A 21,069-nucleotide genomic window follows, 5' to 3' on the forward strand; every position below is an offset into this window, starting at 1 on the left:
GGTAATAATTCTTTACTGCTAACGAAATAGGCATGGGAGAACTAATTACACAGCAAAAATTAGACATAGCATGACCAGACACTCAACCCCGTTTGGAGAGGCTCAACGCGGCTCCGGCTCTGCAACTGTGCCACTACTGTGGCGGGGCCGCATGGAGCACCTGATGTGTGGCTCCTCCAGCTCTAGAGACAGCGCGTAAGGAGCCGGAGCTGTTTTCCCAGCCGCTACAGTGCCAAATAGTGATGCACAGGTAACTGAGCGCAAGGAGCCGGAGCCCCAGGAGCGGCACCAAATGTGGAGCTTCACAGCAAAAGTTGTCTAGGCTTTTGTGCTTGTCGATATAGAATGATTAATAGAACTAAATCGAGACATACAGAGGTTATAACCTTGAACAAGCAGTGAATGATCCGGCTGACAAAAGAAGAGTTCCTTTTTCCTGTTTGTAGAGCGTTTGACAGTAACGTGTAAATATATTTTTGTATATGCAGATAGAAAATGCTCCACAATTAAGCCCACATATCGGATGGGTTATAAGAGTACGTAAGGGCTGTAAGGCTTACCAATATTGATGGACAGACCTTGGTGGTACTTTATCTAGAAATATTTGAGAGAGAATGTAAGTAGCATTTGTTGGCCGACTATAGAACCCAAAAATATGAAAACAACTTTGCAACTAGGATCAACATGCTGTAAGCAACGCCAGCAAGAATCCATCAAACCCAATCAGCTGACTTAAATTAGAAAACATGAAAGATGACCACCAGGAATCCCTCACACCGTGTCAGATGACGTAATCAGAGGCATAAAAGTAAAAAACATAAGTAACGAATGCCAAATTTTCATAGCAGGCTGAAGTAGGAAAAAAATAGCAAATGACAAATGGTCAGAACATGAGACCATTAATGAATGTGGAATGCACGAGATAAATTGGCAAATGGGTAGGACAGGAGATTATTAGCAAATAGGCTTAGAATATATAGAAAGTTGGCAGAGATTCTTAAAGGCCTCAGTAATGTCTCAATCATCATTTGTTCATGAACCTAGAGCTTCAGGGCATGCTGACAGCTGGGTCACTCTAAAAAAACTCCATAATATAGGTAACAGGCCATGCCCAGTACCTCATATGCAAACGAACATCATATCGTATCCTTGAGCAATGGATACTAAATTTTTATCACAGGCATATAGTAGGCATGTGTTTCAGGTAACAAACAGTGGCGTGTGTTAGGAGGAGAAATTTGTAAAGAAGAAAACATTAGACCATAAGCAGATACAGGCGAGAGTGACGCAGGTAGCCCATCAATGTCTTGCCGCATGAGCAGGTCCTTGAAATCCAAAACAAGGTACGTAAGGCTGAAGAACTGATTTAGAAAATGTACGATGCAAACTCATAGTTCTCTAATCGAAACTCTAAAAGGAAATCTACCTATGCTGACAGTCTGACATTAGTATTATTGACGGACCCATGCAAATACAGGAGGCGAAGATATATAATTGCAAGTATTTCTACCAGGATGATTTAGAGAGAGAAAACAACTGAGGACAAAACATTTATCAGTACCAAATAAATAGCGGGGTTGTGGATGCCAGGCTAAAAAATCTATAGAATTTTTTATCAGTAACAAACAAAAAGCAGGGTCGTGGATGGTAGAAAATCATGGCACTTGATGGAACACTTTTGGTGCATAAATCAAGAAGGGGAAGTTCAGCGCTCAAAATTTCCTGTGACCAACAAGCCAACTAAAAGGGACATGCACTGACAAAGAGCATACATATAAAGGAAACCAGGTAATCCCATAAAAGCAATGTATTTACTGTTTGTTCATTATACTGTATCGTAATAAAGGATTCGTCTTAGTGAATGAGAAGGGTGACAATGGAAATAACCAACTAAGTTGACATGGATGTGTCAAACTCATGAATAACCAATTAAGGTGACTTATAATATCAGAACGAAAATAATTATTGGCAGCAAGAAAGACATGTAGTAATACGACATCGCCGTCTATCCATATCAATCAATCCTAGGGAATTGAAGGAAAAAACATACAGAGGAGTCTACTGCCACTGCAAACCATTGATGTCATAAGGTATACATATAAGTTTCTGTCAATAGTTAAATATGAAAGATCTCAATAAAAGAAAGGAAGCAACAAAATGCAAGGTAAGCAGTGATAGCGGCATATGTTTTAATATTCCTGACCCATCAGACCATGACCCCATATTCCTTTTTGATAAACAAAGATCAGGCTGAAAAAGATGAAACAAAGATGAGCACATGTATTTCCAATGGAAAATAGAAAACATTATGCTCCACGTTCAGGTTCAAAGAGTTGAAACAAAGATGAGAACACGTGTTTTCGCAATGGAAAATAGAAAATATCATGATCTAGATGGCAACAGCAAGGCTGTATATCCTCAGCTACTCTATATCTAAGATGCAACACAGGCACCTGATTAATCAAGACACAAGACAATCTATGTATGACGTAAAATATGAATAGAACTTTTTCCGTGTGTCATTACAGAGCACAATCATATCCTCAGGTACTCAATATATGAGATGCAAGACCGGTAACTGATTGATTAAGGCAGAAGACGATCATCTGGAAATAGTTTAGCAATTAATTATATTTTGATGTTCAACAGGAAACACGAGACATGGGATTAAGATCAAGTACAAAATGTAACAAAACATAAAGGGTGTTGGGGTTCGAGATGGAGCACACTTATCTGTGAAGCTGGAACAGTTAACTGGTGCCGTAGATAAACGGAGAACAGGAACAACGCAGGAACCCTAACGAAGCTAGGATTTCATGGAGGAGCGAGCACGCGTGCAGAAGATGGGAAAGAGGTAGGTGAGCCGTCGGGCCCCACCCGAGCAAGAGCGCCGCCCGCAGGGGGACGCCCGCGGGTCGCGTCCGCCGCCGCATCGGGAGGGAAGGGGAGAGACAGAGAGAGAAAGGAAGGTGAGGGAGAAACGGAGTCAGAGGCAGGTGAGGGAGGGAGGGAGGAGGAGGGCGGCGGCCGCCGCCGTAGGCCGCTGGCGCCCGGCGTCGTCGCCCCTGTCCGCATCGGGAGGAAGATGGAGAGAGAGCGAAGAGATGGAGAGAGGAGGGGAAATAATCTGTAAGGAGAAGCAGGAGGCGCGGTATATATTTGGTTATAGGGATTCCAACGAGAAGCGGGAGAAGCGGACGAGAAATAGGAGAGGCTAACCAGAAACAGAAGAAGCGGCTACATGTGTGAATCCACTTCAAGCGATCTTGGCCGTCAAACGCGAGATCGAACGGCCGGAGGAATTTTGAGCGACATGGATGCCCTGAACATCGGCTACGTGCGAGAATCCACTTCAAACGATCTTGGCCGTCAAACGCGAGATCGAACGGCCGGAGAAATTTGGAGCGATGTGGATGCCCTGAACATCGGCCAAACCAAACTGGCTTAATAAGAGTATATGACAACAACTACGAGGACGGTAACAAATTACTCCATCCATTAGTCTTCATCTTTGGTTGGACTATGGCAATTTTTTAGCTACTACTAGTTATTAGTCCAAGAGATCAAACACACCGTAAGGAAGGTTGAGAAGGTCTAGCAGCTAGCCCATTGAGTACATTTCCAATGACACAGGTTGTGACCAGAAGACACAAACAGCATGGTACATCATCCGATGTTCAACACTCGAAGTAGGCTCTGGCATTCGGAACATTGTCAACTCCAGATTGGGATTTCAGACTGAACCTGGGAAACGTTTCCCCAATACCCCCCATTCTTGTTTCAGCTGAACTGTAGAGATATTATATCTCTAAACGCGCATGCTCTCTTTCTGTTGTGTTTTCTCAGGCTCAGCTCTTTGGGCTCCGCTCATCATCTGCATTCTTTCCTGTGTCACGACGTTTGGGTGGTTCTACTATATGAAGAAGATACGGAGAGAAACTGTATGTACTGGTAGAATGCCCCGTGCGTTGACGTGGAAATCACTGATGAAATTATACTACTTATATTTACTAATATGATTGAATAAATATCATAATATATGTTAGTGGATGATTTTTAGCATTATGATGTGGACAACTAAATATATATTAGTAAATGATGTGGTTTGCTAATGTGAATAGCTTGAATGAAGACATAATGACATGTGTTAGTTGGATGTGTCAGTGGATGCTGATGTAAACACTTTGCATGATGAGATAGTTGAATGTGTTAGTGGGATATTTTAGTGGATGCTGACGTAGACATTTTGTATGGCAAAATAAATTATTAGTGGGATTTATCTTTATAAGAAATATAGATTGGCCGAGCAGTTAGTGTAATAATAAGCTTCTGGCAGCAGCGCAATGCAGATTAAATCCCAAGAACTGAACTCGAGTTTAATACTGGAGACCGCAGGGACAGGAAGCAAATTACAGTGAAAGAAGAAAATAAATGATTTTTGAAAGGTTACTATGGTGAGCATGGTTATTTAGGCTAGACTTTGTCCTGTAGAGTGGAGACCGACTATCTCCTGCGTACATTGTGTGGTACCGAACCTGCTTCCTTGTGCAGTGGTGAAGTACCTAGCGAGTTTGAAAGGCCATTTACTTTTGATTCCAATCCGGGTGCTCGCAGGTCATATAATAATCTCCTTAGGTCCACTTTAAAATGTAGATTTTTTTTTGTCCCCTGCATTTTTTTATAAAAATAAACTAAACCTTATTAAATTCTTACATAATTCTTGTAAAATTCTTGCGTTCTAAAAGGGTCTTAACGATTTCATACCCTCGTATGGACAGAGCTAAAGGGTGACTTCTCTCCATGGTCAAGTTCTCAAGTATTTTTCTTTTCGGTTTTTTCCTTTCGTAGTTTTGTGTATCAGCATGCTTCAAGCATCTGATCATGGAACCTTGCCTCCTATAGGATCGATTCACACTAGAAAAGACAATCAGCGGGGTGAATGATTATGGAAGTAAAAAATAAATCTTAACACTTCCTCCTAAGCACAAAACCTATTTAAGCTTCGTTTATAGTTCTAGACAGAACATGTTGTCTCCACTAAAAATAATCTAGACAAGAATTCATGGCTCTGGATGACCTCAAACTTTTACAGGCTAAATTAAATGAAATTCTTGAACTAACGCAACTGGAATCATGTCGACAGAAGGTCTAGAGCTTGTGTGTGAGATATAAAAATAACAACTCCCCCCACTCCAACGGCTCCTTCCCCTACCCCGGCGGCGCCCCTCCCCCCACCACGGCGTCCTCACCCACCGGGAGCGTCGCCCCGCGGATCCGGTGGTCCTCTCACCCACCCCGGCGAGATCCATAGAGCACAAGCGAGATTCATGGAGGTGGCCGAGCTCCCCCCACCCCGGCGCCCATGGCACTCCCCGCCCCCATCCCTCATTGTCGTGGCCGAGCCAAGCCCGGTGCCATTAGCGGTGGTGGTGGTGCTCGCACGCACCTCTCGTGCTGGTGCTGGGTGGTGCTCGCGCGCAGCCGCTTACCGCCGACATCCACCCCGTCGGCCGGAATCGACCGGCCCAGGCATGTCTCCCCCTATGTTGCAAATATACGTTTCAATTGTTTCAAACGTTTCAGAGGCATGTTGCAATAGTTCGTATGGATGTTGCAAAAGTAGATCGAGGGATGTTTCACATGTTACAAGTGTTTCAGAGGCATGTTGTAAGCGTTTGTTCAAACTGTTTCATCTGTTTTCAGACATATGTTGCAAGCATTTTGATCTAGATGTTGCATATGTTTCAGTGGCTATACATATATGTTGTAAGTGTCTATTTAAAATGTTTTATCTGTTTCAAATGTATGTTACAAATGTTTTATCTGGATGATGCATATGTTGCAGTTGCTATACATATATGTTGTAAGCATATGTTGCAAATATTTGACAAGTTTCAGACGCATGTTGCAGAAGTGCTTTATGTTGGAATATTAACAGGCGCAGGAAGCGGGCGCATGCGGAAGCAGTCCCCACGGGCATAGCCACATGCGCAACAAAGCAAAGTGGGTGTGGGTGGTCCTCACCTGCACATCAGCAGACATGGGTGCGCAGCTCTACGCGCACCAGCATTCTGGGGCCGAGCGTGTAGGCACAATAGGTGCATGTGGGGTAGCAGCGCAGCAATTTTGCATGTGAGGCAGCAGCGCAACAGTTTTGCATGTGGGCCAAGCTTTATTAGCATGTGGGTCAGGCGGGCAAGCATAGGCGTCCAGACGGAAGCTAGCGTCCAGAAATCCAGACGCTAGCCACTCCGCCCGAGTTGTCTACTAGGATTTCCCTTCCCTCATGATGGCGGGCGTCGTCCTCGCATCAGGCGGCGCGCGCGGCATGTAGCCATAGCGGCCAGCGAGTGGCGTGGAGAAGCAGCGTTAGCACGGTTGGGCGGGGCAGCGTGCGGCCACGATGGCCAGTGAGCAACGTGTCGGTGCGAAAAGTGACTAACAAGTAAATATTTGTAGTTTTGCCATGCGTTGTGATCAGATGTGGCCTAGCACTCAATGATATAGGATTTATACTGGTTCAGGTAACATGCCCTACGTCCAGTTTCGGTCGGTCAGTGACTTTATTCCTGAGCCCAGGTGCTCAAAGTTTGCTGTGGGGTTACAAACGAGTAGAAATGAGTGAAAGCATCTAGGCCCCTAGTTGGGTTTTGGTGATTAATGATAATACGAGATTACTATGACTAATGTGTGTTTTGTAGAGGCAATTTAAGTTAGATCATGGTAATGGCAATTGATTGGGCAATCATGGTTGTCATGCCCCTACGATGGAAATCGTTTTGGTTTTTAAAGGATGGACGACAAGGTTAAGGATGGATTAGTTCTAAGTGTCGTTTGGTGTTGAAAAGACACTTAGAGTAGTTTAGGACTTTGTTTTTCCTTTGGCCATACTATTAAGGGGGGTATGGACTAGTAGCTTGACCTAGGTGAGTCTAGTGGGTTAGGTGTGGTGCACACTTATCAAATCTAGCACTAGGTAGCTCAGGAGTAGCCCTAAGATCAATTGGAGCAAACTTCATTCACATATGATTTCGAGTTGGAAGTGAATGGAGGGTCAAATGACTGACCCGACGCTGGTCTGGTTGTGACCGGACGCTGAAGGGTGAGTCCGGTTAGTTTATTTGATCAACTAGAGCCATCTGGTTGCGACCAGACACTGAGTGAAAAGTGACCGGACGCTGGGTGTCAGAGTCTGGTCAACTCCAGAGAGGTTCCAGAGAGGGAGTTTCTTGATCGGACGTGTTCGGTCAGTGCTGACCGGACGCTGGTCAGGATCTGGTTACTGGCCGGACGCTGAACAACGAAGTGACCAGACTCTGTGTGCCAGCATGCGGTCAACATCAGTAAGGTTCCAGAGAGCATTTTTCGTGACCAGACACAGATCAGAGTCCGGTCAGAACCTAACAGCTCTTTCTGACACAGTGGCGAGGATAACTGACCAGAGCGTTCGGTCACCCCATAGAGTGGTGACTCAGCCACCCAACGCTATGTTTTGAATGAGGGGGTATAAATACTTACTCCACTCATCCAAGGGAGGTCTCTTGCCCATTTGTTTAGCTGAGAAACACCCTTGAGAGTGCAAAGGAGAGCAAGAGCCTAGTGAGGTGATTGAGATTTGAGAATCCAAGATTAAGGCCTCATTAGTGCAAGGAGAGTAGCAAGTATGCATCCACCCTTCTCATTAGGCTTTGTCGTGGTCAAGTGACAGTTTGTGCTTGTTACTCTTGGTGATCGCCATCACCTAGATGGCTTGGTGGTGATCGGAAGTTTGGTGATCATCCGGCGGAGCTTGTGGATGACACAACTCAAGTTGTGAGCTATTGTGGGCGATTCACCATGACGGAGTATCGAAGAATTAGCCCATAGAGAGCACTTGATCCTTGGGTGGATCAAGGGGGAGCTACACCCTTATGTGGGTGCTCCAACAAGGACTAGTGGGGAGTGGCGACTCTCCGATACCTCAGCAAAACATCACTGCGTTCCTTTCCCTCTCTTTACTTTAAGCATTTACATTTGAGCAATTCATTTTGTGTCTTTACATTCCTAGAATTACCATGCTAGAGTAGGATTGGAACTTAGGTTGCAAAACTTTTATGTGGTAGAACAATAGAAACACATTCTAGGCACAAGGGGTGAAGTGGGCTAAGTGTAGGGTTTAATTATTGAAAGAATTTTAGAATTAGCCCAATTCACCCCCCCCCCTCTTGGGCATCTTGATCCTTTTAATGAGAAGGGGGTGTTAAAGGCCTGGGCAGACTCTAAACCGAATGGCAGAGAGTGACGAGTGCTCTAACATGCACAAAGTATTAGAGCGTATGCTTTGTGTAGCTTTTGAGTTCTAGAGCTATTGAGTTGTTCTAGTTCTCAGGTCCTCGAGTGCTCGAGTCCTCTAGACTCCCTTTTTTGTCTCCTTTTGTTGGGAGAGAGCGCATCCCCTTTTATAGTTGAAAGGGATGGCCTTACAAGTCAGAGAGAAAGAAAGAGAGTGTATATGTGTGCTACCTAGTCTTGTTGCCCTTGTTGTTGGGTACGAGACGGTTATCGGCACCCACAATCTTGTTTATGTATGGACACATCTGGCAGGCTCTACCATGTTCGACTGGTACAGCAAACGTCGGTGCCTACAATAATGTTTGTGCTCTGACATGTCTAGAATGTTGTATAGTGCCCGTCTAGCATGACCTGGTGGCACCGTCCTGCAGGTGCATAGGGCATGGTAGGGTACAGTCCTCGATATTATGGTTGACTTGAGTGCCTTACCTTATCTGCTCTAGTCAGTCCTAACCGTGTCGGTCGAGAAAGAACAGCGAGCAGAGGTCTGGCGTATCCTCGGTTGGAGTCGGACTGCGGTCCCACCTTGGCCAGGCCTTCCGATCGGGGATCGGATCGTGGTCTCAGCCTATCATTATGTATTTGGGCTAGCCCACGCATGAGTTGTCGTTGTGCCGCCTGCTGGGCTAGGTTTTGCAGGGAAGTGGGTCCATTGGGGACCCTGGGTTTATGAACCCGATAGGAGCCCCTGAGCCCCTTTAGGGCTTCTATGAAGCCATGAAGGGGCTATTCACACACGGAGCTCGAACCCAAGGGGTCGGGCGAGAAGGAGCCCGCGGCCTTCGGGTCGGGCAAGACAAAGCATGAACCCAAGGGTCGGGCAAGACAGAGCGCGAACCCAAGGGTCAGGCAAGATGGAGCATGAACCCAACGGTTGGGCGAGACGGAGCACGAACCTAAGGGTCGGGCGAGATGGAGCGTGAACCCAAGGGTTGGGTGAGACAGAGCACAAACCCAAGGGTCGGGCGAGACAGAGCATGAACCCAAGGGTTGGGCGAGACAGAGGTGGGTGTAGCCCCTAAGCCTACAGCCAGCTAGAGAGTCGGTCGGAGAATGAGCACCTTGGTACTCTTTTCTAGGGCTGTGGACTCTTGCGTTCCTTCTGGTCGGGGTGTTCACCCGTATTCATTTCGACCGCAACTTGTGCGGTCTTGTCGGGTTCCTAAGTAGGTACCTGGTAGCTTAAGCCCCTAAGCCCCGTTAGGCTCGATAGGGGTTGGCCAAGTTTTATGTGTCACCCTATCCATGGTTTACGCAACCGGAGGGGTTGAGCTAATGACACTTGCCTCAATGGCTTGAGTGTCGCGCTCGGCGAGCTCACTAACGGGTATGTCCGAGTGGAATCCAGGTCCATCATTTATGACAGGGTTGACATAGCCCTCATGTAGCATTCTACTGCTCCTTAACCCACCTCTAGGCAGATGCTCGAGTTATTCTAGAGACCGACTCAGGTGGCCCACTGGCCTCCACTCGATGGAGATTCTATGGGCTTGGCTTGGGGTTAGGATCGAATGAGAAGGTCGAGATGACTCTGTTCGCTTCTGAGGGGATCTAGCAAGGGCTGCTGGGGCTCATTTGCATTTTCTCCCCTAGCTCTGTTTGACGCGAGGTAGCCTCGATCCCTTTACGGGCTGGCCTTTGAACCCTGATTGGTCATCGCTCATATCGAATGAGATGACTACCGCTTTGTGACGTGACGTGAAGTGTTGTGATGCAACAATTGCATATGCAATGCTTGGATGTATGGGATGAATGTATGGATGAGTATGTGACTGAATGTATGAATGCATATATGAGGATGGATGAATGAATGGTCATGCACTGGGAAAGTAGAAGGGGGGTTGGTAAAGTTACCTCGATGGCTCGAGTGATGGGTCCGGGGAGCTCCTATCGGATATGTCCAAGTGGGATCCATGTCCATCATTCATGATGGGGTTGGCATAACCCGCATGGGGCATCCCACTACTCCTTACCTATCTCTTGGTAGCTACCCGAGCCGTCCGATCGACTCAGGTGACCTGTTGGCCTCTCCTTGATGGAGATTCTATCGGTGGGCCCCTCTAAACCCTGCCTGGGAAGGTAGAGGGTTGTTTGCATGTGGTTGCGCCTTGTTTCCCATACCTAGGTTGTGATAGTGGTGAGCCCCCGCCTAGGCCACATCCCATTAGCTAGGTGATGTTTTGTCGGGTAGGACGCGTCCCGTCAGCTAGGGCCACGTCCCACCGCACGCCTTTCCACATTAAATAGGGGGAAGGGAGAGGGTTTTCCTCTCATTCTTTCACCTTTCTTCAACCGCTGCCATTTCACCTTCCTTCTTTTCGCTAAGCCTATTCGTGTGCCACGGCGGTTTCTAGGATAGAGGAGAGCAGAGAGAGGGAGAGAAAAAACTCACAGATTTGTTCATAAATCCGAGGTGCGATGTCAAACTAGAGGCCTTCCAACATGGATGAGGAGGTGCTGGCCGCCTTCACCAAGAAGGGGCTGCTCCTATCGAAGGAGGTGGCGCATTGGAGGGCTCCTGCACCGAGGGAGGTTGTTACACAACCCTAGGCCGATGAGGTCATCTCCTTCCTTGCCTTCCACGAGCGCGGGCTCACGTATCCTATGCACTGGTTCCTGCGCGAGCTCCTCAATGAGTTGTAGCACCTCAACCCGACTGGGGTACTACACATCACTGGCTTTGTCACCGTCTACGAGGCCTTCCTCGGGATGGAGCCGCACATGGACCTCTTCCGGTGGATTTTCAACGGGTGAGCGCTGTCCGAGAGGAAGCCGTCTAGAATCATACCAGTTAGGGGGTTTGCCCTGTAGAAGAGGCCAAAGTCATCGGTCCCCTACCCCGTGTACTCCCCCTGTGACTCCAACTAGGGGTGGCATAGTGAGTGGTTCTACATTAGGAACCCGGTGGAGGCGCCATTCCCGACGTTCACTAGGGAGAGGTCAGATGTAGCACCTAATTTTAAGGACAAAACCAGATACACACTATATGTGTGTCCAGGAATTCAATCCACACATATAGTTACAAATGAAGGGGTAATATCAAAGACAATGCCTTTATTACATAGCGCATAAATATTTGTTACAAAAGGCATAGTCTTACTTTACAGTATATACTATAACTCTATTCTTCTGACGAAGCCTCCAACACCATAGGAATCGTCAACTGGTTGATCACAAGCCTAACACCTCTTGGAAAACTCCACTGAAGAACCTCCATCTGGTACCCATCTGGGATTTTGCCAAAGTATTGAAATAAAACAAGCGTAAGCTACTACCACTTAGCAAGCATGACATGAGGGGATGTAGGCTCAAAAGGCTTGACACGGCTGAACTGCGATAAGCACTTTTAGTTGGTCATATTTTAGTATTAATCATAAGTTGCTAAGTTATGCTTAGGCTCCTGAATATGAATAATTAGAGATATCAACAATTTTAATCATAACCCAAACCATCTAAGTAACCAACTATTCAGTAAGGATCCAGGCCGGTCATGTCCTTGAGCACGGCTGATATATCAGTTTTACACTCTACAGAGGTTGTACACTTTCATCATGAGTCATGTTGCCCATATGCCTGGGTTAATTACTCCCAAAACACTTTCAAGGTGAGCAGACAGGGTACACTACGAAGCTTTTCCCCAGTCGTTCTAATAAGGAGCAGCCGCTAAGGATTCCATCTCCCAAGTGTTATGGAGTCATCTCCAAAAGTGGCACTAATACACATAGCATAGTACACACCCTGGGGATGAGGCCCATACCCAGCCTGGTATGCCCCTCTTGCCCTTTCGGTAAACTACTACAAACTAGAAAGAGCATGGTACTGGACTAAGACCAGAGCCATGTGGTCCTCATGGTTGTACTGTAAGTCCTGGGTTGTCACTTAAAGATGAGTCCTTATGGAGAGAAACTAGAGCACCATAAGAAAAGGCCCAATGCTCTAGCCCCCTTAGTTCCATGTTGCTAGAAAGCATCTTTTAATACCATGCTACAAATATTTTTAATTGTATTCTTTAATCAAGATTAGTTGGAGCAAACTGAGCATACTACCCACATGCAAAACCCATAGGTAAATCAAGGACAGGATAATCAATATCAAGGTAATTAGACTCCAAGCGGTTCATTAACATATGCATATGAATTGAGATTGCATCAAAGTGAATAGGTAACAAGGAGCCACAAATTATACTTGCCTTAATTCAAAGTATCACTGCTGGTCTTGATCCTCAAAGAGTTGCTCCAGATCACCAACACAAAACTCACTGTCTACTCGAGATCAAATAGCACCACACAGGCATCCATACATACATGCATAGCAACCAAATATAAGCTAGTTAGAATAGTACACCAAACAATATAAAAAGTTAAAAAGGTTTTAAAACTATTCTACGCGATGCTACGAACACGCAGACGCGAGAATCACTCAAATCGGAGTTAAAACGGAGAAGTTAGGAATTAAACAAGATTTCCTTTTGTAAAATAATAGATTAAATCTAACCTCAAATTTTAAAAGTTGAAAACATATGTAACAGTAGGATGAACATGTAGATTATGGAATTACGAATGTAACATAAGTTGAATGGATCAAATCGGAGTTCAAACCAAGATTTTATGGCCTACAGAAGGTAGTGGGAGTTTTGTAGTTTTTAAAACGGACCTATACGTAATTTTGATTATAAACACGAGGTCTAACCTATAAAACTGCCTCTGTTGGACAGTGGGTCCTAATAATTGGAAGTTAAGGGGGTTTTCCAGTAGAAAAAGGACTTAGTTTGAATTATTTTTGAACTTGGAAGGACTGCGGGTTAATTCTATAAAAGGTGAGGGGCTCTTTAGCAAAACACGCTGTGTGAAGGGGTAAGTTCTAGTCTGAGCTGTACATCCATGGATGGACGGTCAAGGTGGGTTGGGGAAGTTTGGCCAGCCAGAACAGGACTCCAGACAGCGGCGGCCATTGACGACGGCGGGAGCTCACTGGCGGAACGGGAAAAAGGGGCTCGAGACCTCGGTTCTCCAAAAACTGCTCAGGAAGAAAGAGGAGGGAACAGTGATCTCACCTCGGCACCTGGCATGGATAGAGATGGCTTGACAATAAGGAGGCGTCCAGCAGTGACAGCGGATGCGCTTTCTCATCGATGAGATCCAGGCGTGGCGTAGCTAGCTAGCTAGGGCTAGGCTAGGGCGGCGCGCACCTAGGCTTGTTTTATAGGGGTCCATACATGGCGCGCACACCAAGGCTAGGGGTGTGGCGATGATGGGGACTATGCTGACCAAGTCCGGCTTGCACACAGGAGGAAGACTAACGACGCTGACGAGCAGGACCAGCCTAGCAGTCATAGCGAGAGAGGGAAAACGTGGCCGGCTACGCGGCTTGGCCTGCTGGGCCACGACGCTATGGCCCACGTGAGAGAGGGAAAACAACAACATGACATTGGGCTTCCAGCTGGGCTTCACGGGGAAAAGAGAAATGGGCCACGAGTGAGGAAGCAGGCCGGCTGGCCAAAGAAAAAGAGAAGAGGAATTCTATTTTCTTTTTACCTCAAGTGTTTTTCAAATACATTTTCAAATACATTTTCAAATCCATTTGAAACAATTTGAAGTTTAGTTTCAAATCACACAATACAAAAGAAATACTATGTAATAGCATGTATGCACACTCATGTTGCTACCTTATGATGAATTTTAAATTAATGAAAAATTTTATTTTTCCTATGTTTTCATGAGCACATAAATTCCAAATCAAATCATTTTAGCTCTATTTCCAAATATTCAAATTTTAGGGTGTTACACTAAAGAGGAGGGAAAGTTGGTCGTGGGGTCCCGCCCATCGGTAGAACAAGCTAGAGATTATCGAGAAGGAGCTTCAGAGGCTCGTGCGGCATGGCCTCGATGGGTTGCGGGTCTTCCATACCATCTTCCGCCGTTAGGTCACCCCGTTGGTGGAGAGAATGTGGCCGATGCGGGAATACTCCAGCCTGATGAATTCTGACCGCACATTGCCGGAGGAGTTGCCAAAGGATGAAGTTTGGAGTCATCTCGATCGGGTGCTGCAGTTGAGGGATGAAGACTCTCTCGAAGGGACGCTCGGTCCCCTTCATGCCGCGAAGCTATCCAATTTGGTATGCTTTTTCCCGTGACCTTTTCCTTCTTGTTTTGATGTTTTGATTGATTTCGAGTTGCCTATTTCAAAGGGACTCATGAGCTATAAATCATGGCCGCATCTTTCGAGAGGGCCGGAAGGCGCGGTTTGGCAAGCTGCCTAGAGGGAGGCCGTGCTTGCTAAGAAGAAGAAAACCAAGAAGGCTTAGAGGAGGTTTGATAAGGAGAAGGAGATCAACCGGTAGGTTTGTGGTGGTGAGAGCCGAACCAACGTGGAGGCGGAGCTAGAGTCGTAGGTACCCACAGAGATGGGTGATGATGCGAGTTCCGCGAAGGACGAGGAAGATAGAGGCGTTGTTGTGACCTTGTTGGAGCGCCATAAGACCGTAGCTGCTCCCGTTGGCGGTGGGCATGGTACGGAGGTGTATGGTGACATTCTTGAGTTGAGGAAGCACGCCGTGAGTGAAGACGCTACCCTCGAATGAGAGGCAAAGCGGGCGCTGTCGCCGTGCCCTTCGAAGGTGTCATCGACTTCATGGCCCCCTACTCCGAGTGTGGTGGAGCACGCCGGTCGGTCAGGGGGACATGATTGTTCCCCTGCGTCTCCGGGGTAGACACATGTGCACGACCCCCAATGGGGAGATGCCCTGCCAGTTGCTTCGGTGGTTTCACCATGAACTAGCGGCCGTGGCCGTTCGTGGGCCGATCGGGGATCGGCCGGGTCGCCTCCTCCATCGGTTGATGCGAGGCGGTGTGGGGCATGACCCTTGAGTGATCGTCATCCAGTTGGCTCATTGTCAGCCGGTTAAGGCTTCAGGGTTCTGCCACTTTTGTCTAGGTATGTATTCATGCTTCCTTTTGTCCTCATAGTTGTGTTTTTGAGTGTGACTAACCTACGCTTGTTTGACAGCGGTCAGGGGCTGGCAGGACTGGGGATCTCCCCACCTCCTGTGCGAGAAGAGTGGAGACCCAGCCTGTAGCGAGTCTCGATGAAATTTTGTGAAGAGGCCCATGCATTTCCCTAAAATTAACTAAGCCCCTATTTGTAAACCTATGAGTCTAGCGTTTTTGCAAAGTGAACACAGTAAAAAGTTCTATTTATGATTGAGCCCCTTTACTACCTTGAAATAGAGCACCGAGCAGGGGGAGTACTCCATCGGTCGATGGATAGCTCACTGGCAGCGGTGCAGTCGCGGGGCGGTGCTGGGAGGTGCGTGGACCATGGTTAGACCCGGGCCTAGCCGCAGCGTGGACCGAGGCGGGGTACCGCATGATGGCCACATGTGCACACCATGACGGCATAACTCGATGGCTCCGGCCGCACGCATGGGCGGCCATGGCGCAACCAATGGCGGGGGCAGCGACGAGTGGCCATGGCACACCCGAGGGTGGTGCGGCCATGATGAGCTCACCTAGCCATAGCACGGACCGGGGAAGAGCACAGCATGGCGTTTCTCCGTGCGGATGACAGCTGAAGGGGCGGCTGGGTCAACAGCTATCACGGAGGCGCGCAACTACGGCTGACCGGTAGCCCAGCAGGACATGATAGCTAGCGGCACAAGGGCATGCGAGGAAGAGGAGGGGCGCCAAGGAGCAGCAGGCCCAACGCAGGTCGAGGTTTGCATGCGCTCGGGTGTGGTGGTCAGGCGACGGTGGCACAGAGGAGGCTATAGGCAAGGCAGAGCTGCAAGCGGCGGAGGAGCAGGGAGGGCAGTGCTATGGGCCATGCATGCTCGCATGAGAGAGAGGAAATGAGCCAGCGATAGGCGGACTGGAGCTAGGGCGTCTTCTCCACGGCAGCAGAAAAAGAGAGGGCACGAGTGTGCGAGGCAGCGGCGGCGGCAGTGGGCCACAGTGACATCGAGGACAGGGCATAGGGTAGGGGCGCATGTGGCATAGCATGGCCAACAGGGCATGTCAGTTAGCATGGACATTGCCATAAAGATGTGCCTACGCGTGGCCACGTGCAATAGTGACGCGATAGGCAACGTGACGGCGCAACAAATCAGATGACTAATTCAGATAAGGGGAATGGACAGAGGCAAGGAAGAGCAATACACGACAGCAGCAGCCCAACCATCTTTCTTAAAGGCAAAAGACAGTGGCAGCATGGCAGCAGCAGCCCAGGCGCAGGACAACAGTGGTATTCAAGCTGGCAGCGACCACAAGCACGTGGCCCGGTTGGTGAACAGAAAAAGACTAGGCGTGATGCATTGAATCATAGCAATGGGTCCAAGCGGGGTTGTCGACATCGGCTAATGGTAGAGCAAGGTAGGGAGATGTCCCATCCCTGCTGTGGTCGGGCCACCGACGAACGATAACGAGCACGAAATTTAAAGCAACGCGAAAACTGCTAATGATCACGATTGAGGTTCAATAAATTCCACGACCCTAAGATTGATCTTATCAGGTATCTAATGGGGCAACCTACACAACAAAAACACCGCCCGAGAGGAAGATACATACGTGCCAAAATGAGTTCATCCTTGAAGTTCCGGTTCACGATAGAGCATCGACACAAAGCTCGCAGCGCATTCTAATGAACTAAGGCAAATTTCTCCGAGCTCCACGTGACACTCAACACGACTATAACCTACACCTGTCTCGAGGGCTCACCTTGGGACAACCAATAAGTACCAAAAACAAGGATCTAGTGCCTTACAATTTTTCTTAGAATTCGAATGTCAAATCGGCATTGACTACAATCATCGTTTCCGACTTAGAGAATAATAGCTTGGCTAGAACTAACAACCTTTAGCGCTTTTGCCGTAATTTTTAATATGCCTAAACCTAATTAATTCCAACTGCTACGCATTTCATACACTCGTCCATACGTCATACTGACTCATAGAAACAAAACATCTAAGAACTAATTAACCTATTGTTCAATATAATTTGCTAAAATGACACTGTTAAACATAAGTTAAATTTTAAAATCCAAGAAAATCATTTCGGTAAACCCTCGTAGGTCTAAATCTTGGTGCTAAGCAAGCTCGTAATACCAGAGGTGTTACAGTGGGCTCCCCGTCTCACCCGGCGGAGGAGCACATGGTTCGCCCGCCTGGTCAGAGCTAGAGGGGTCTGGAGGAGCCACAACCAGGCTAGAGGTAGAGCAGCCACTGGTGAGCCATGGAATCCTGGTGGTGGACAACCCCTTTGACGGCAAGGAGGACACCGAGGTGGAGCCGCCAGCCATCCCACCGTCCTAGGAGTTGGTGATGATCTGGTCGTCGCTTGATGCTATGATGGCTGGATCTTCCAGCGGGTCGAGGGCGACCCGCGAGCTGGTGTGGCCTTGCCCCAGCGAGCCGAGAAAGGCTTGGTTCATCCTTCACGATGAGGAGGTGAAGGTTTAACACCTGCTCGGGGAGAGAGGACTATCGATGGAGTCTGATCTCACCCTTACCAAGGCAAGGCTCAAGGAGGCCTTAGAGGGGGTTGAGCTCGTCCATCAGGCCATAACTGTGGACCTGCCACATGTTGTAGAGGTAAGTTTTCTACGTTCCTGGTATTGTTTTTGATTCCTTGGCATTTAAACAGTTGTCTTAGCATGTCTGCTTCTTGTCTCGCAGGACCTAGAGATAATGTTGATCCGCAAGTCCTTGTTTCTCTAGGAGGAGCATGGTCGGATGGAGCAAGAAGCGGTGGCGTCGTGGCGAGTCGATGAGCTCAGGCACCAGCTGGAGTCCACCCACCGTGAATCCCAAGACTGGGCTCTATTGGCATCCATTGAAAGAGAAGACACCATATGAGCTCTAGAATGGTAGAAAGCCCAACATAGCATATTTTTGGGTCTTTGGTTGCAAATGTTATATCTTGAAGAAAGGCACTGGATTGGGAAAGTTTGACAAGAAATGTGATGAAGGATTCCTACTTGGATACTCAACCACTAGCAAAGCATATAGAGTTTGGAATTTGGATAGTGGTACTCTTGAGGAAGTTCATGATGTTGAATTTGATGAAACCAAGGGTTCACAAGAAGAGAATGAGAACTTGGAAGATGTTAGAGGCATTCAACTTTCAAATGCCATGAAGAACATGGATGTTGGTGAATTAAGGTCTAGGAAAGTGAATGATAATGAAGATGATCAAGTGCAAGCGCTATCTAACTCAAATGTGCAAGATGATACAAATCAAGCTAGTACAAGTGGCTCTCATGATAATAAACAAGATCAAGTGGCTAGTGCATCATCTCAACCCAATGATCAAGCAAGTGCAAGCAATCAAGTTCTAATCCTCCAACCAATCAATATTGCAAGGAATCATCCATTGGATACTATCATTGGTGATATTTCAAGAGGTGTGCAAACTAGATCAACATTAGCTTGATTTTGTGAGCATTTCTCATTTGTGTCATCCATTGAACCAAAGAACATAGATGAAGCATTGAAGGATGTTGATTGGGTGAATGCTATGCATGAAGAATTGAATAACTTCATAAGAAATCAAATATGGGAATTAGTAGAGAGACCAAAGGGATACAATGTGATTGGAACCAAACGGGTCTTTACAAACAAGCAAGATCAAGATGGAATAGTAGTAAGAAACAAAGCAAGATTGGTTGCACAAGGATATACACAAGTTGAAGGTCTTGACTTTGGAGAAACATATGCCCTGGTTGCTAGATTGGAAGCAATTAGAATCTTGCTAGCCTATGCTTGTGCCCACAACATCAAACTCTATCAAATGGATGTCAAGAGTGCATTTCTCAATGGTTACATCAATGAAGAAGTATATGTTGAGCAACCTCCCGGTTTTGAAGATGACAAGAAGCCTGACCTTGTATACAAGTTGAAGAAGGCATTGTATGGCTTGAGGCAAGCACCTAGAGCATGGTATGAGAGATTGAGGGACTTCCTACTCTCTAAAGGGTTTATGATAGGCAAGGTTGACACCACTCTTTTCATCAATGAGATTGGAAAAGATTTATTTATGTTACAAATCTATGTTGATGACATCATATTTAGATCAACCAATTAAGATTTTTGTGAAGAATTTGGAAAGATGATGGCTAATGAGTTTGAGATGTCCATGATTGGAGAGTTAAGTTACTTCATTGGTCTTCAAATCAAGCAATTAAAGAATGGTACATTTGTGAGTCAAGGCAAGTATATCAAGGACATGATCAAGAAGTTTGGCATGAGTGATAGCAAAGCCATTAGTACACCAATGGGAACAAATGGCAACTTGGATAGTGATGCAAGTGGAAATATGGTGGATCAAAAATTATATTGGTCTATGATTGGAAGCCTACTCTATGTGACCGCATCATGGCCGGATGTCATGTTTAGTGTATACATGTGTGTAAGATTTCAAGTCTCACCAAGAGAAAGTCATTTGAAGGCTACAAAGAGAATATTGAGGTACTTGAAGCATACACAAAATATTGGTTTGTGGTATACCAAAGGAGCAAAGTTTGAGCTAGTTGGTTACTCTGACTCGGATTATGCGGGATGCAATGTTGAAAGGAAGAGCACCTTGGGCACATATCAATTGTTGGGAAGATCACTTGTTTCATGGTCATCAAAGAAGCAAAATAGTGTTGCATTATCAACCGCCGAAGCCGAATACATATCCACCGGTAGTTGTTGTGCACAAATACTTTGGATGAGGGCCACTTTAATTGACTTTGGAATCAAGTTCAAGAAAGTGCTATTGCTATATGACAATGAGAGTGCAATCAAGTTGACCAACAATCCAGTTCAACATGCAAGAACAAAGCACATTGATGTCCACCATAATTTCATAAGAGATCACCAACAAAAAGGAGACATTTGCATTGAGAGTATAGGCACCAAAGATCAACTTGCCAATATATTCACCAAGCCATTGGATGAGAAAAGGTTTTGCAAGCTAAGGAATGAGTTGAACATATTGGATTTCTCAAATATGTGTTGATGCACCCCCCCACTTATATGACATGCCTCTCCTTCGAGCAATCCAAGGTAAAAGTTGATTGGCATGGCATACATCCTTACTAAGGACATGTTTAGTGCATCTAGACATCTTTCACATTTTATAGGCTCATTCATGAAAATCAAATGAATTTGATGATTGTATGGTACCACTATTACTTCTATGCTTATTTTGATCTAGTGGTAGCATATGACATGTTGTGGGCTTATAAACCTAGTGTTTGATCTAGAAAATGAGCTCTAAGTGTTTAACTCAACATGGTACAAGATAACCCTTATTTGGAGGTGTGAAGAAGCTTGTCCTTGGATCAAACCGAGTTAAATGTCTTTGGCAAGTATTCTAGATTGAACCAAACTTGGAAAAATGATCCTCATCTCATTCATTGACATTGATAATCTCAACCTATCTACATTTTGAACCTTTGTGGTCAATGATGACAAAGAGGGAGAAAAACAAAGATATTAGTGCTATGGGGAGAAATAGAAATAGTGTACTAAGATAGTGAAAAGACAGCAAAGAGGAAAGAAATAAAGATATAAGTGATAGGGGGAGAATTTGACATAGGGGGAGAGATATGACAAAGGGAGGGGATCAATTAAAATTTTGAGCACACAAGTAGGGGGAGCAAGCTCATAAACTTGTATGGTGCATTTAAATGTGCATTTCATATGTTTGCTTGCATGGCACAAGTTTTAAATTTCAATATTCATGCTTGTGTGGTGTATGC

Source organism: Miscanthus floridulus, chromosome 2 (assembly GCF_019320115.1).
Source record: "Miscanthus floridulus cultivar M001 chromosome 2, ASM1932011v1, whole genome shotgun sequence".
Lineage (NCBI taxonomy): Eukaryota > Viridiplantae > Streptophyta > Magnoliopsida > Poales > Poaceae > Miscanthus > Miscanthus floridulus.